This window comes from Phacochoerus africanus, chromosome 1 (genome assembly GCF_016906955.1).
Source record: "Phacochoerus africanus isolate WHEZ1 chromosome 1, ROS_Pafr_v1, whole genome shotgun sequence".
Taxonomy (NCBI): Eukaryota; Metazoa; Chordata; class Mammalia; order Artiodactyla; family Suidae; genus Phacochoerus; species Phacochoerus africanus.
In genome coordinates, this window is record NC_062544.1 from 256,687,566 (window position 1) to 256,693,377 (window position 5,812).

Genomic DNA, 5,812 nt, shown 5'->3' on the forward strand with positions numbered 1-5,812 from the left:
CATCTGGCTGAAAATGTATGTGTGTACTTGAGGCTGGAGAACTCAGTGTTTTGGTAGTCAAATTAACATCGAAGTTAGGCATTTACAGATCAGGACCAGGCACACTAAAATAGTGAAGTTTTATGTATTAGTGTATTTAGGTATCTGACTGTCAATCATTTCAATTTTTCATAAAATATATTTTTTTCTATCTGCAGAATCCAAAAAGTAATTCTAAAGGTAAAATTCACTTGTTAATATCTCATACTATGGTTAATGTTATTGGTGCAAATTAAAAAATAAGGACAAATCTTAGAAGGAATACATGAAGCACAAAAAAGTTGATTGTCATGTTTGTTTTTCCTTTTTTCAGAGAAAAAAAGAATTTGGGGTGTTTATTTCAATATTGAACTTAATAGAATTGATAGTACACAGTAGAATAAGATAATCATGAAATTATCTTAACAAGAAAGGTATTGTATACTAGAGATAATATAGTTGCTTTTTAAAAGGAAGTCTTAAGTTTTTCTAAAAGTGATGTGAGTATTGTTAGCTATGGAACTTATTTATTGAGGCAGTTTGATGTTTTCAGAAAAACCAGTGGACATGAAAGGGTCATTGATGACACAGCACATAACTGCTTTTAGCCTCTAAAGAAATGACAGCAGCTGTGGAAAATTTCTAGTGTCACAGGTTCAGGATGGATTTGAAAAAGGAACTTATCTGGAGAAATATAATTTTTAAAGTATTGACCTGCTAAGGAGAAATGTTTGAGGGTTTGGCACTTCCACAAGTAAGACTATGTCTGTAGAGAAAAAGTAAGGAGATTAAATGTAAGACCGGAATTTTTCATACTTCAACAGTAGTTGTTTTCAGTTTTCTCAAACACTTTTTTTTTTAATTTAAAACAAAAATACCATAATAACTAGAGGTAAAATTTTTTAATACGCCTGATCCTGATCTGTAAATGCCTAACTTCGATGTTAATTTGACTACCAAAACACTGAGTTCTCCAGCCTCAAGTACACACATACATTTTCAGCCAGATGCCTCTACATGGGCCATGCTACCTCCGGTTTCCAACAGCTGGTCCCAATGGACCAAATTTTCTCCCCTTCTGCAATTCCAAGGGAAAGGCAGAGTAACAGGATGAGAATCAGCCTGGGATATATGAGGAGGAGGAGCAGGAGGAGGAAGACTTTTTGAGTTTATCTATGTACATGAAAACAAATACCATTATGCCCAAAGACATAGTGTATCAGACTTGCAGAATTAAAATTAAATTGAAAGCATATTGTTTAGCTTCCTGGAATTTGTGTTTTTTTTTTTTTCTTTCTTGTAGTTGATTTCTAGCCTTATAGCATTGTGGTCAGAGAAAATGCATGGGATAATTTCAACTTTTTAAAATTTACCAAGGCTTGATCTGTGGCCCAGGATGGGATCTATCCTGGAGAATGTCCCATGTGCACAGGAGAAGAATGTATATTCTTCTGCTTTGGCATGCAAAATTCTATAAATATCAGTTAAATCAATCTTGTCTAGGGTGTCGTTTAAGGCCTTTGTTTCCTTGTTGATTCTTTGGATGATCTGTCCCTTGAGGTAAGTGGGGTGCTAAAGTCCCCCACTACTTCTGTGTTGCTGTCGATTTCTTTTATGGCTATTAGCAGTTGTCTTATATATTGAGGTGCTCCTATGTTAGGTGAATATATATTTTCAATTGTTATATATTCTTGTTGGGTTGATCTTTGATCATTATGTAGTGTCCTTCTTTGTCTCTTGTGATTTTATTTTAAATTCTATTTTGTCTGAGTATTGCTACTCCTGCTTTCCTTTGATTTCCATTTGCATGTAATACCTTCTTCCATCCCCTCACTTTCAGTCTTGTATGTGTCCTTAGGTCTGAAGTGGGTCTCTTGTAAACAGCATACATATGGGTCTTGTTTTTGTATCCACTTAGCTGGTCTGTGTCTTTTGGTTGGAGCCTTTAATCTATTTACTTTCAGTGTAATTATGGATAAGTATGTTTTTATTGCCATTCTGCTTAATTGCTTTGAATTATTACTTTGGGTCTTTTTTTCCCTTCCTTTCTTTTGTGGTCTTCTCTTGATTTGTTGACTAACTTCAGTGTTGTATATCTATTATGGTTTTTGATTTGTGGTTCACATTAGATTTGGATATAACCATCTGTGTGTATACAGAATTGTTTTGAGTTGTGGTTCTCATATTTTCAAATGTATTTTCAGTGTTCTGTGTTTGTCTTCTCCTCTTCTCATGCCTGCTAGCTTTGATATCATATTTTCCAATGGGCGATTTTCTATATTTATATTATTTTTCTTTTTATTAGTGAGTTTTCGCATTTGAAATTTTCTTGTTCCTAATTGTGGCTTTTTCTTTTCTGCTTAGAGAAGTTGCTTTAGAAGTTGTAGAACTGGTTTGGAAGTGCTGAATTCTTTTAGCTTTTGCTTATTTGAAAAGCTTTTGATCTCTCCATCAAATCTTGATGGGTATAGCATTCTTGGTTCTAGTTTCTTCCCCTTCATTACCTTAAATATATCTTGCCACTCCCTTCTACCTTGAAGAGTCTCTGCTGAAAGATCAGCTGTTATCCTTATGAGGATTCCTTTGTGTATTATTTGTTGCTTTTCCCTTGTGAATGTAAGTTGGTACAACCACTATGGAAAACAGTATGGTAGTACCTCAGAAAACTAAATACAGAACTCCCATATGATCCAGCAATCCCACTCCTGGGCATGTATCTGGACAAAACTTTCATTGAAAAAGATACATGCACCCCTATATTCATCACAGTGCTATTCACAATAGCCAAGATATCGAAACAACCTAAATGCCCAACAACAGATGAATGGATTAAAATGTGGCACATATATAAAATGGATTATTACTCAGCCGTAAAAAAAAAGATAAAGTAGGAGTTCCTGTTGTGGTGCAGCAGAAACGAATCTGATTAGTGTCCATGAGGTTGCAGGTTCAATCCCTGGCCTTGCTCAGGGGGTCTGGGATCTGGCCTTGCCATGAGCTGTGATGTAGGTTGCAGACATGGCTCTGATCCTGTGTGGCTGTCACTGTTTCTTAGGCCAGCATCTATAGCTCAGATTTAACACCTAGCTCGGGAATTTCCATATGCCATGGGTGTGGCCCTAAAAAGCCAAAAAAAAAAAGGCAAAAAGAAATAAACTAATGCCATTTGCAGCAACATGGATGGAACTAGAGATTCTCGTACTAAGTGAAGTAAGACACGAAGAAAAGGACAAATACCACCTGATAGCACTTATTTGTGGAATTTAAAATATGGCACAGATGATCCTGTCTACAAGACAGAAACAGATCATGGCCAAGGAGAGAAGATTTGTGGTTCCCAGGGAGAAGTGGATGGGGGAAGGGAGTGGATGGCTGGGCAGTTGGCGGTTTGTGGATGCAAACTGTTATATTTGGGGGAGTTCCCTTCCTGGCTCAGAGGAAACAAATCTGACTAGCATCCATGAAGACGTGGGTTCAGTCCCTGGCCTCACTCAGTGGGTTGAGAAATCTGGCATTGCCGTGAGCTATGGTATAGGTCACAGACACAGCACAGATCTGATGTTGCTGTGGCTGAGGCGTGTGTCAGTGGCTTACAGCTCCAATTCAACCCCTAGCCCAGAACCCCGATATGTCGTGGGTATAGTGCTAAAAAGGAGACAATAAATAAATAAATAAACAAGTTGTTATATTTGGAATGGATGAGCAATGGGGCCCTACTGTACAGTGTGTGGCTGTGGTATAGGCTGGCAGCTGCAGCTCTGATTTGACCTCTAGCCTGGAAACTTCCATAGACCACAGATGCTCCCTTAAAAAGCAAAAAAAAAAAAAGGGGGGGGGGCAGAAGACATCTCATCTTCAAAAATTTTTAAAAATCTTGAAGAAATTCATTTTTCTTAAAGCTATATAATATTGTGGCTCATCTGATGAAAGAGTTGAAGGATTGGACACGTGTTGTTGTGTCACATATGATTAACTATAAATGAGAAAGACTGTATTTTAGACAAATAAACTGATAGTAAAATTGAGAAGCAATGATTAGGAACACATTAGAAGTCTTAAGTAATGCTGGAGTGGTGGGGTTAGCCCAGGTTGCAAAGGGCTTTAAAATAGAGTTTATAAGCCCTAGAAATTATAATAATGGAACTTTGATAGTGATATAGAATTTAACTATAGGCAAAGTGTTAAATGCAAGCAATTATTCATGTAATTTAAACTAAAACATGTTTGCCTCCTTACCTAGGTTTTTCTGCTGACGTATTTTTGATTTGAATTATTTGTTTTAATTGTAGCAATTCTACATGTCTCTGCATTCATAGATAGTTTTGGATTCAAAGAAATTGTTTGGTCTGCTTCTTGACATTCTGTCACAGAGCTGTTAGCGCACCCCAAAAATTTAAAAATTCTTGAGTAAAATGGCATGTGTTGCATCTTAATTGCATTCAGATTGGAGCAAAAGGATTAGGAGAGAGTATGAAAAATTGCTTAGCTGGTCCTTGCTATTATTGATGAGAAGCCCTAATAATCCAGAAAGAGACTGTCTATCTCCCACAGCAGTGTATTCTCTGATTATCTCAAGAAAGCCGATATCAGAGTATACCTGGATTCAATAGATTGCAACAGAAGAATCTGCAAAAGGATTATCTAATTAGCAGAGGGAGAGCACATGTTTAAAACTGATATACACTGTAGATAGGGATACATGAAAAATTCTCAGGCAGTGTAGCCTCAGTGAAAATAACAAAGTCAAATATGTGTGCATCAAAGAAGAAAGGTGGGATGTTGATGTTGTTAAGGCAGGTACTTTATAAAAATATGGGGAAATAAAGAGAAATTCAATGTGGGAAAAACTGGAAACTGATAGCATACTGATAGCAAGAAATTTGTTGACACATATTTAGAAACAAATTAAAAACTATAAAGAGCCTAAGTAGATTCTTGGATATTGCTATAGTGTAGTTCACCAGGGCCTTAACAAAAAGAGATAGAGAAATGTTTTTATAGATAGGCAAGAGCCGTAGCAAGGTATGTTCTTTGATACTGGCAGGATTTTAATTGCTTTGCTGGTGATTGGCATGCCACTATGTTCAGATGAAGGAAGATAACATATTCTGAGAGCTATTTCAAGGAATGCTTTCTGATACACTCCACTGAACAACTTCGGTGGTTAGAGGCTATTTTGGACGATAGCCTAGTAATGGTTCTGAGTAGGATAAATAAGGCTGAAATAGAAGAAAGTTGCTGTTTCAGACTATAATCACAATAACCTTCCTTTTAAAATACTCTTGAGAGGTCAAGAAAGAAACAAGTACATTACAGAGGGAAGTATACAAAATCTTAATTGGAAGAATGTCTGAAATACTTGGATAAATTTTGATTGTACTCTTAATAGAAATGAATAGCAGCAGTAGAGCCGTATTTTCCTTTGGGGTTCAAAGTGTGTGTGTGTGTGTGTGCGTGTGCGTGTTTATGCAGGCTCATAAAAATGCCTGAGCAAATAAAATGAACAAAGGATTTCCGTGGGTTGCTCTGTCTTTTGGGACTCCCTTCCTAAAAGGTGAGTTAAGACATGTTATGACAAGACATGACAAGAGCAGTAGATGACCATTACATACTGTTATTTTCCTAGGGGATTCATGACCCTGCCTGATGGATCAGGAACAGGGGGGAGTGTTAAGAACCTAGATCCTCCATAAAAATTCTGCTTACTCTCTATGATTGTCTCTGAGGCCAAAAGTACCTTGAGAAAGCTAATCTATATGGTGTCCTAACTCAGGAGGGGTTTTTTTTGTGTTTG